The 12190-nt window shown below is 37.0% G+C and overlaps 1 pseudogene; it reads right to left on the bottom strand.

Annotated features, from left to right (window-relative positions):
* Positions 1-7323, bottom strand: LOC129236747 (uncharacterized; annotated as a pseudogene).
* Between the last annotated feature and the right edge of the window lie 4867 nt (positions 7324-12190).

Below are 12190 nucleotides of genomic sequence, written 5' to 3'. Positions count from 1 at the left end.
TTTTTTGTTTATTTTTCGTTTTGCTATTAGTTTATTACTGCATAATATTCAAATTTTTTATAACCTCTTTATCTTTTAAATCAAATTTCAGGGCCCTTTTCCTTCAACTGTTGTGTTCTTATTCGTTTTTTTCACATGCATCTTCTAACTCTGCCCTTGCTGCCATTCTAGCTATGATTTCCATGTCAACTTCCCTCTCTTCGGCTACCATATTCATGCTAATTGTATAAGAAAAGGATAATAAAAAATTATTAGACTGTGTGACAGTTACATTATACATTTATGGAGACCTAGCACAACTTGTAGGTGTAGTAAAACTAAGAAAAATGGTATAGGAGAAATTTTCTAAACAACCCCAAAATTTTATTTTATGGTTAAAAAACCGTTTTTCAGTAGGTTGATGTGAACAATCACTCCTAACTTCGCCAGGTTCTATCCGATTTCTAATATTTTTCTTTAGTTCGAAAGAACAAAAACAAGCCTTTTCGACAGTGTATTGACAATTTTTCTGAAATGATAACTGACGAGGCTGTAGACGAAAGTATTTGGAATTTTTTGATTTTTTCTCTATTTTTTCAACTTTGACATCATTTTTACGATATTATCCGACATTGAGGATTTTTTTAGTACACTAATATTATAGTAAATTTGATTTTGCGTCGAATAAGCTATATTTTATTGTAATTGGCTGAAAATTCATAGAGTTGTGTGAGTTTTAAGATTTTATTTTTTTACTACTTTTGTATGTACGTATAGCTGACGCTAAATGGGAATGAGGGCGGCTTTCGAGGCATGAAAATGATAATAAGTGTCATTATAAGCACATATGTATATTATTTTTGGCCATAAAATAAGATTTTGGGGGTGTATGGAAAATTTCTCCTATACCATTTTCTTAAGTTTTTCAATACCTACAAGTTGTGCTAGGTCTCCATAAAAGTATATTTAGTTTTTTTTTTGTTACAAAGTGTTCTTTATCTACATATACAGGCCCCGGCACTCGAAGTGTAACCAATTAAAAGGGTCGTAAATTTAGGTTGGAAAATTACTTTTGTTTGATTCAAAGTAAAAAATGTGTTGCTCGACCACCTTTTGCCTTGACTATGGCCTTGAGACGGTCCAGAAATGAATCTCAAGCTGCCCGAATGTGACTTGCAGGTATTTTGGCCCACTTTCGGACAATGGCTTTTTTCAGCGCCTCGAGACTGGTGAATTTTTTAGTTCAGACCTTGCTTAACCAGATGGCCCAATAATCTATCGGATTGGCGTCTGGTGAATTTGAGAGCCATAGTGTGGACGTTATGAAGTTCGGAACGTAGTTTTTTAGCCATTCATGGTTCAATTGAGCTTTGTGAGAGCGTGCCGACTCCTGTTGAAACGTCCATGGTCTGCCACCGAAATACTTGCCTGCCCACGGCTTCAAAGCAACCTCCAGAATACTTTCCCGATAATATTTCGCATTTACCTTGACGCCAGGATCGATGAAAACGATTGGAGAGCGCCGATCTGCGATTACACCTGTAGCGGGTGCTGCCTGCTGGTGGCCAATCGATGACTCAAATTCTCGTATGAACGGTCGGCACACATAAACCCTATTGTTTTGGGAGTTTAAGAATTGATAAATTTGAAAAATTTTCTTGTCGGAAAACACAAGCAAAGCAACTCCTTCGCTCTCTCAAGTCTGACTTGTTGCTACTTTGGTGTGAGAGCATGCGTCTTTTGGATCTTGTAAGGCTTGACTTTGAGATAATTTTTCAGTATGCGGCGGGTGCTACGGTCAGATATTTTCAGTTCTTTCGCCATTTGATTGGCACTACGTCGGGGATTTCGCTCAAGTCACTTCTTCACGTTTTGAACCATTTCACGTGACGGTGCAGTTTTTTGATGACCACCTCCATGACGCGGTGCTACCAGTGCCATTGTAACGTGTAATGGTGCGATAAACAAAAGCTTTTTTACTTTACTTTAGGGTGCTCGAGCTCACGGACAATCGCTGGTTGTGATTTTCCAGCCAAATCTAATGCATCCCACTATTACCCTTGAGATCCATTACTGATTTTCTTGTTTCGCGTTTACTCGCGGCAAAATGCTTTCGCGCGCTTGAAAACAATACTCTGGACTCTCATTTAGCCAACTAACAGATAGCTGATGCCTGTGCATCAGCTACGTGAGCGGTCTGAAGTTGGTTACACTTCGAGTGCCGGACCCTATACAAGTACATATTTTGCAACTACTCACACTGAAAATTTCCTCTTTAACAAATCGCCTTGCACATCCGATTGGCTCACACATTCCTCTTCACTTTTCAAATACGATTCTTCTGCAGAAACATATTTTCTTCTTAAGATCGTAATTCTTATATGCAAAACTGGTGTCCGAATACACAAACCCTGGAACTAGCAATAAGTTAATTAATAAGTCCATATTCACATATACATATACACTCCTCGAAATTCAATTAAAGGCACCTTGTTTTTCCTGAAATAAAACCCGTAAAAAACATAGTTTTTTTACAATCTGTAGCGAGTTTCATTAGGAGCTCAAAAAATAAAAAGTTCTTTCGTTACACCTAATGAAAATTTGAAATACTATTTTTTTCTTAAACAAAATCGAAATTAATAGCGAAATTCAATTAAAGGCACTGCTTCCACAAAAAAGACCCTATTCAGAAAAACATGACAAATATTGGTTACACAAAATTAGTAGAAAGTCCAGCCCTCAGTTTTATTTATCACTTCAAAGGTCCGTTTTGGCATCGAAGCAAGTACATTTTGATAGTCAGAAAGTGGAATTCGCGACTATTCTTTCATAACGACGTTGCATACCTCATTTAAGAACTGAAGCTTAAACCTTCCAATGTATTCTCGACTCCAAAAATCGCTCCACATGTTCTCGGTCGGATTTAGGTTCGGGGACCGTGATGTCCACTCAAATACTTGAATCTGCTTCTCCCCAAGCCAACTTCGGCTGGCAAGTATATCTGTGTTGGCCAGCTAAAATGAGGCATTATATATATATATATAATTGGCGCGTACACCCTTTTTGGGTGTTTGGCGTGCGTCTTGATGTTGTTCCAAAAATGGGACCTACAGTTTCGAGCCGTCTCCGAACGGCAGATATTTTTATGAGGAGCTTTTTCATGGCAGAAATACACTCGGAGGTTTGCCATTGCCTGCCGAGGGGCGACCGCTATTAGAAAAATGTTTTTCTTAATTTTGATGTTTTCACTGAGATTCGAACCAATGTTCTCTCTGTGAATTCCGAATGGTAGTCACGCACCAACCCATTCGGCTACGGCGGCCACAAAAATGAGACATTTCATCCTCTTTAAAGTTAATCAAGACTTTGTTCTATAAAATTATGTAGCCATCTGAGTTCATTATCATCATCACCCATTAGCAATACAGCTCGCGGTGAGCTATAGCTTCCTCAACGATCCTCTCCCAGTTAACTCGCCAATGGCTACCTTATTCCAGTTTTTTTTATTTTAAGCTTCCTAAAGCCTTCAGTTATGTTTTGTAGCCATGTCAGCTTAGTTCTGCCTTTGCATTTTGTGATGATTGAATTGTAATGAATCATTTTTTCTGTGGTCGCGACCAAAGAGCCACTTCAAAAGTTTCGCTTGGTGAAAGAATACTCAAGGCTTTTCAAACGATATTTCTAATAATTTAAACAAGTCGGATCATTGACGTTGAATGTTTTTCGCCTGGAGATTTGCGAACTCCCCCATACTGTATGCATTCGCTCAAATGCCGCCCTTGCTTTGTTTAACCTGTTGTTGACATCTTTAGCCATTCCACCATCTGCCGTCATAGTGCAGCCGAGGTAGCAGGAGCTTTCGACAAATTCCACCGGACACGCGTCAACTATTATAGGTCTTGCTTTCTTGTGGCTGACTCTCATAGCTTTGGTCTTGGCGATGTTGAACTCCAGTCCGACAGTGCGTGCCAGCGCGACTAGTTTGTCCACCTTCGCTTGCATGTCAGACAGTTTGTGAGAGAGGAGGTAGATGTTATCGGCGAAGTCTAGGTCCTCAAGATGCCTTTTTTGTGCAGTGTCAGTTGGCTCATGACTTCATCAAGGACGATGGGGCGTGAGGGCAAATGCCAGCTTGCTCGTCTCTTAAGGAGCGTTCGATATCTCTGAGCCTGCTTTGTATGATCACGGCTACAATTTCGTAGATGTTGTTAAATAGGGTTATTCCTCGCCAGTTGTCGTAGTCACGCAGGTCGCCTTTCTTGGGCAGCTTCACTATGACGCCTCTTGTCCAGGGCGGAGGCTGCTTTTCGTTGCTCCAGATGGCGGTGATGTGGGGATGAAGAATTTCCGCTAACATTTGCAGGTCGGCAGTCATTAGTTCAGGCTGTATGCCATAGTCGCCCGCAGCTTTGTTGAGCTTCAGGTTCTTAATTGCATCCTTAATCTCCACTAGGCTGGGTCAGGATGTTGTTATTTTATTGCTAGTTGTGATACTAGTTATGTAAAATCTAAACTTTAAACTTATGGTACGTCTAAATTCAAATGATTTTATGCCCAACTTATCCAATTGAAGACATAGAAAGTGAAAATTTAAAAATGACACAGAAAGTGAAGAAATAAAGAAATGCCATTACCTTTAAGTGAATTTCAGTAGCGTGTAACTTTTTCAGTACTCACTCTTATCATTTCGGTCGTGATAAAGCTGAATCCAAGCGTTAAAGGTTTAACCGTTGACAATTTCCGTTTATTTACGATATCATTTGCGTTCGAAATAAAGTTCGCATTTATGCCAGTTGCGTACCAAAAATTTATGACTTTTAATTTTTGACAATTTTTTATAAATTCGAGTGATTGTTCTGGAATTATTTCCTGACCGCCATCAAAATGTAACTCCTCCAAATTAACTAAATCTTTAAATATATCGAGTGGGACTTTGTGTAAGACTTCGAGTGATATAATAACTCGCGAAAATTTTAATATTCGCAAGCTTCTCAATTCAGAAATTCCGTTTAGGTGAAAATCAGTTAGAGAACCATCACAGAAAATGAGCTCCTCTAATTGATTTCTTTTGCGCAGTTCATCAAATAGGATTTTGTGGTGGTTGGGAGCGCACGTTTCATATAAATCGGGTTTCTCTGCGCATGAATCACATTCGTGAATAACGAAATCCTAAATCTCAAGCTTCTTAAGTAGGGGTAAAGTGCCAATCAATTGCCAAAATTTGCAGTGATTATACTCAACTACAAGCTCCTCGAGATACTTTAAGTTTTCGACCATTTCAAACGCGTATTTTTCGGAGAATACTTCCTGATCATTGGGAATTACTAGCACTCGCAGTGGATTGTGGTAAGTGGTGTGAATCAAATTTTCCGAATCTATGAATTTGTTGGTGTGAATGTGTAGCTCAGTGAGTCGGCAGAGGTCAATCAAACTTCTACCTAAGGAAAAGAAACATAGAAAGGGCAATTAAAAGTGAATACTGAAAGTGACTTTGGGTGAGGCAGGTGAGGTTAGGTTAGGCTATAAAGGTTGCCCAGAAAGTGGGCCCACTTGGACAAAGAGTTTCAGTTCATCCTTTATGATATCATTGCAAAGGAAAAGAGGTGAAAGAAACCCATAGGATGAAAGGAGAGAGAGGAGAGGGGGAAGGCGAAGGAGAAGGAATTATTGAAGAATTACTGATACTTTTACTAGAAAATGAATATACTTATATACTTATGCATGCATATACAAGGTGAAGTCCAAAATAAACAAGACTGAGCTAAAATAGAAACGACAGGAGCTTTGTTCTGATAACTTCGAGTTTATTTATTCAAAATAGTCCCCTCTGGCCTCAGGTCATTGACCGGAATGTCCTTCGGGATGTCGGTACAAGTCTTTTGGATGGCCTCTAAGGACGCAAAACGTTTTCCTTTCATGGCCAAATGCAATTTTTCGAATAGGTAGAAGTCACTGGGAGCGATATCAAGTCAAAAAATCAGTCAGCTACCTCCTTCGCGATATTCAGGGTGAATTAGACGATTGCGATGCAACCAACGCTTCAAAACGCGGTTTGGCCCATTGACACGAAGTTCTTGTGGACAATTCCTTTGGACTCGTAAAAACAAATGAGCATCGACTTAATTTTGGACTTCTTCAAACGTGATTGTTTGAGTGGTGGCTCGTCTGGGGCCTTCCATTCGGCACTTTGACACTTGGTTTCAGATTCACGTTGGAAACACCACTTTTCGTCACCAGTTACAATGTTGTAAAGATAGTTCTCGTCTTTTCTCGTTTCTTTAATGAGGTCCTTCGAATGTTGAATTCAGAGCAATTTTGGTCCTCAGTTAATTTGTGCGAAATGAAACGTGCACAGACCTTTCGTAAGCCTAAATGATCAGTTAAAATGGGATAAATCGATGTTTTGGAGTCATTCAACTCCGATTCCATGAATTTTAACGGCGATTTTGGTTCATTTTTGATAAATTTACGAAGAATTTTGAAGGAGTTTTCGGTAATTACTGATTTTGGGCGGCCCGTCTGTTGTCATTTATGTCCTTACAACCATCTCTGAAACGCGTAAGCCACTCATGAACTCATGAGCACGAGATAGAAAATCATCGCCATAAACTTTTTTCATCAATTCAAATGTTTCGGTAAACGTTTAACCGATTTTAAAACGAAATTTTATATTAGCTCTTTGTTCGAAACCCATTTTTGTACCGACGACACAAACATACTGACACCACTGAACCGAACGCCACCACTCCACTTTCACTGGAAGTCAGCTATGGATGTAACTTCGAACGCACTAACTCATTGAAAAGTTGGCGCCATCAAAAACATTTTTATGACGCCAGTCTTGTTTAATGTGGACTTCACCTTGTACATGCAAACAGCTCACAACACGCAATAAACTTAACATGTAAGTAAAAAAATAAAATATTGATGTATAAAAAATTACCACTTAGATCGTAGGTGCCAATGCATATTAAAGCTTTCAGATTTGGCAAAGGCAAAAGCTCAGCCATATGCTGATCAGTGAACGAAAAGAGTTTTGCTTCCTCAATCTCTGGATGAGATTTGCGTAGTTTGTTTAAAAATCGTTTAGAACACTTCGATTTCGATAAATTAATTCGCTTGATTATTTGCATGGGAAAATCGTCGGTGCCGATTAGGTGACCAAAGTTTTGAGCTAAATAATCATTAACTTCCGTCCAGTTATGGAAATACCCATAGTAGATGTACTGAAATCTTTTACACACATTCACCCAGTGGCAACACTGGCTATCGTGATCCAATCGCTTACAAATGTTTATCAAGCATTCGTCAGGCAAGTCGAGTATTGTCACCATTGTCCTTTTTCGTTTTATACTGTGTTACAAAATGTAAAAAAAGCGCAAACAATTTCTTGAATTCACAACTGCTACTATTTTTGTATATATTCTATACATATATGTAACATATATAAGTTTATAAAGATTACCGCAACGAGTTATTTAGAAAACTAACAGGTTCCATTAAAAAATTCGTCTTTATCCGCACGCTATATATATCGCACTTGTTACGTTAAAGCGTAACAACTCAAAATCTGAACATTTTCAGTAGAGACGAAAAACTGTTTCCGTAAATATTAATAATATATTACAAGGGAAAAAAATATGTATTTGCACGAAAATATCATTAAAAACTATATGACGGTTGTTTCATTCTTATTTGTTTAGTAGTTGCGCTAAAATAACAAATTTTTGAGTTGTTACTCTTTTCCTGAAATTTTTTTATGCACTTAGTTGTGTTATTTTGAGTTGTCTCTGTTTAACTGAAAATTCTCACTAGAATTTATAAATATTATTTTTGACTCCAATTTATTGATGTTTAATAAAAACTATTAACATTTATTCATTTCCAGTAATTCGAAACAAAAGTTATTGCTTATTAAAAAAAAATTATTAATGAATTAAACTTAAATTAAGTGTCTATTAAGTTTTTATAGTATGTCTCATAAAAACTCTTTGGAATAATGTTCTTTTTGACCAGGTCTCCTATATCTCGTTTTTTAACTTCTGATAAAGGCAAATTTTCCAAATAATGAAATAATTGAAAATTTACAAAAAATCAGTTATGTTTTCAGAACGAAAAAGGGTTAATCATCAATAGTATAAATATGCACATACAAAAATTGATTCTGAAAAATTATAACAATTACCAGGGTATAAAAGAAAAGACATTCATAAAGCTAAACAATAATATTTTTCTATTATTTGTAATATAAAAATAACTTACTTGTAGCTATTCCAATATTCAGTAGACTTTAAGTTGTTTTTTTTGTACATTGACTTTTATAAACTCTGTGTCCTTATACGATGTTTTATAAAAAAAAGAGTCAATGTTGTCCTTATCCACGCGTAGAACTTTAATGTTACGCCAATTAACTTTGTGGTTGGCCTCATTTAGAAAAACATTTTGACCCCATTCTTCTTGTAGTAACTTCAGGTCGTAAAATTCATTATGCGATAATTCGTGAACTGTGTATGGTGAGCCAGTCTTTTTGGCGGTTGCTATTAACGTGATATATTGATCTGGTATATATATCGGTTTGCTACCTAAATGTCTTTTTATTTGTCTTTCTATTACACTATGTACGTTATCTCCTTCATTTTGAGAGTGGCCTTGAATTAAATATTTATGTGTTTATTTTTTTGCTGTCCACAGCAGTTGTCGGAATAGAATGTTAAGTCTAAATCTTGAACATTGACTGACTTTTGTACAAGATTTTCAATATATAAAAGTACGCATGTTCCTATTTCATTTGAACCACGCTTTCCTTCGGTTTCAGTCCAAAAAAAGCAATCTACCACTTTCGCTTTAAGGTCACTGATTGTAAAATTATAACAATTTATTTTACTTTTTTAATAGAAGCTTGAGGAAAATCCTTTTGGCAATGAAAGAACTGCCTGTAGATCGTATACAGCTACATTGCATTTTTGTTTGTCCAGATCTTTTTCTTTTCTGCATAATTCCTTTTCTCCTTGATGTAAAGTGTAAATTTCGTTCAGATCATTTCTTTCATTTTCATCTGAATTTAAAAACGATTGGCAGAGATCACATTGATCTTTTTTTGGCCTAAAAAATGAAATATTAAAATCTTCTTTGAATATCCTGTAGAACATAGTTCTACTTCCAGGAGTTAAATTATCAGATTCTCGCAATTTTTTATAGTCCATGTATAGATCTCCAATACTTTTGCCGCTTTCTATGTACTGGCGTGTTGTTTGAGCGCGTAAGTAATGGGATTGGACTTTTGGTATATTTTTTATAAATTCCTTTATACTGTTCTTAATTTCAGTGCCTATAGTCGGATGGTTCTTATGCTTCCCACGAAGGTCAATCTCTACAAATCCTTGTTCGCCTTTTTTTTATGACTGTATCTATAACTCTGTTATTAATATCAAGAGCTGCTTTGAAAAAGGCGTTATTTAATTTGCGAAGACTTTCAGTGCAGGAGTACCTGTACTTGGGTTTAAATGGTGTTGTGTCTAGCTATAAACTCCCTTTGCCTCTGTAAGTCACCAGTGGACCAAAATTTATTGAAGATTTCAGTGCGTGAGGATTCTGATATTTTCTCCCTGCAATGGAAACGACGCTTTTCTTTACACGGTGGCTGTATTTTTTTTTTATTATTATTATTATTATTTTTTTGGAAGAAGATTGTGATGTGTACGAGAGTACAGGGTTTCTTAAAAGTTTTTGACGGTTTTGCTTTTTGTTTTGGGATTTGTATCTGGAACATCTTTTTTAGCAACTGTTTCCTGTGACTAAATTTCGGAAGAACTACTCGCAATAACTTCAGACGGATAAAAAGCGTCCTCTGAACTGCCGCTAAATGGATCTAAAGTACTATCATCGCTTATATTGGTTGATTCCATTAAAGCCTTTGTAGTGGCATAGTGTTCTAAGTTTGGGCACGTCATCTCATTGAAACAGCGACAATAAAAATTAGGTATTTTATAAAATAACCTGCGAGGGTAATATTTATATAGTTTTAATTTCATGATAGTAATTTTGTGCAATGAATCAAACAAACAATCATGTTTGTTTGCTAACTCATCTTTTACATTGTGACACTTACAGGGTGGCTGATGAAAGCCGCTACCAAAAAAAATTTAATAACTTTTTTTCTTTTTAAGTTATCTGTTCCATTTTTGTTTTAATTTGCAGATTGATGTTTAAAATTTATTAAAATGGATAACTGGGACACGCAAACAAGAATTTGGATAGTCCGCCGCTATCACGCACTGGAGTCCGTAGTTTTGGTACGGCGATCCCCCGAGCAGATGGACCATAATGAGACTGGTGAATAATTTTGCTGAGCAAGGAACAGTCACAAGAAGGCCTTATCATCGAAACCCACCAGTTCGGACGGAGGAAACGATCGCTGCTGTAGCTGCAGCTATACAAAGCAATCCAAGGGTTTCAACAAGAAGCTTATCTGCTCAACTTGGTGTCAGCCGACAGTCTTTGCAAACAATAATGCACAAAGATTTAGACTTATTTCCCTACAAAATTCAAATGGTTAACAAACTGAATGCAGCAGACTTGCCGATTCGCTTGGAATTTTGCCAGAAGATCCTGCAAATGGTGAAAGAAGACCAAAACATGTTAAGTTGCCTTTTCATGTCTGATGAGGCCCATTTCGATTTAAACGGCAATGTGAACAAACAAAATTGTCGAATATGGAGTACTTCTAACCCACAGATACTCCACGAGACGGAATTGCATCCTCTTCGCGGACAGTGTGGTGTGCGGTTTCTTCACGCTGTATTGTCGGGCCTTATTTTTTTGAAGAAAATGGTCACACCGTTACGGTTACTGGAGACCGTTATTTGAAAATGCTGAAAGAATTTTTCTATCCAGAACTACGCCGAAAGAGAATTCCTTTCAACTCTGTGTGGTTTCAACAAGATGGGGCAACGTCTCACATAGCCCAGACTGTTATGACAGAGTTGCGACGAAAATTTCCCAATAAACTGATTTCAAGAAACTCCGAATTTCGTTGGCCTCCCAGGTCGCCTGACCTTACTGCACCTGACTTTTTCTTGTGGGGTTTATGTAAACAAGAAGTTTATAAAACAAAGCCAACAAATTTGGATGAACTAAAACAATCCATTCGGGCAACAATTGCGGGTATTCCTATCGCAACTCTCAAAGCAGCAATGAACAACTTTTTACTAAGATGCCGCACTTGTGTCAACGAGCATGGGGGGCATTTAAATTCAATTATTTTTAAAACTAGTTAAGCTACATTTAATAAAATTTAATGACCTTCAACTTGAAAAATGAAAATGAAATGAATTCCATACACTAAAAAAAAAGTTATTTGAGTTTCTAAATGTAGCAAAATTCATCAGCCACCCTGTATAACTACCCCATGTAAGCACACACTAAGAAAACTTTATTTTTTTTATCAAAATGACCACAGTAACGAATTTACCATCATAATGGAAACAATGCGATATAGCACAGTAGAATAAACTTACCTAATGACACTAAAGAGTGATAAGCCGAAATAACACGTAACTTAAACAACTTAAACAAACCGTTTGGTTGTAAACAGGCACAATTCAAAATGTTACACTTTATGTGATACAAATTTGTTCAAATACTTGGAGACAACTAAAAATGTAACTCTTTAGTTGAGGCACAAGAAGTCATTCTGAAAACAAAGAGAGAGTCATAACGGTTTTTTTAAAGAAAGACTAGACAAACCACTGAACGATTTCTACAGTAGGTAGAGATGACCACTGTACATTGTTTTCTTGTAAAAAACTAACATTTGGAAATTTTGAGTTGTTACGCTTTAACGTAACAAGTGCGATATGGTAAATTAAATGTGTCGAACATTAGTGGTTTTGTTTTGGTTTTGTGAAAATGTCTGATTTTGTGCCGAATAATCGTCATTTGCGGGAAGTGTTGATTTTATTCTTTCATTCGAAAAAAACGGCGGCTGAAGGGCATCGAGAGCTACAAAAAGTTTATGGAGATGCTGCTTTAAGTGAAACAACGTGCCGATATTGGTTCCATCGCTTCAAAGTCCGTGATTTAAATGTTGACGACCGTCTCCGTGAAGGAAAGCCACAAACCTCCGAAGACGCTGAATTGGAAGCATTGCTTAATGAGGATCCGTGTCAAACGCAAGAAGAGCTTGTTTCAGTACTAGGAGGTACCCGCCAAT

Source organism: Anastrepha obliqua, chromosome 2 (genome assembly GCF_027943255.1).
Source record: "Anastrepha obliqua isolate idAnaObli1 chromosome 2, idAnaObli1_1.0, whole genome shotgun sequence".
Lineage (NCBI taxonomy): Eukaryota > Metazoa > Arthropoda > Insecta > Diptera > Tephritidae > Anastrepha > Anastrepha obliqua.
Note: the sequence above shows the minus strand (reverse complement) of the source record. Positions and strands in the feature narration are given on the sequence as shown.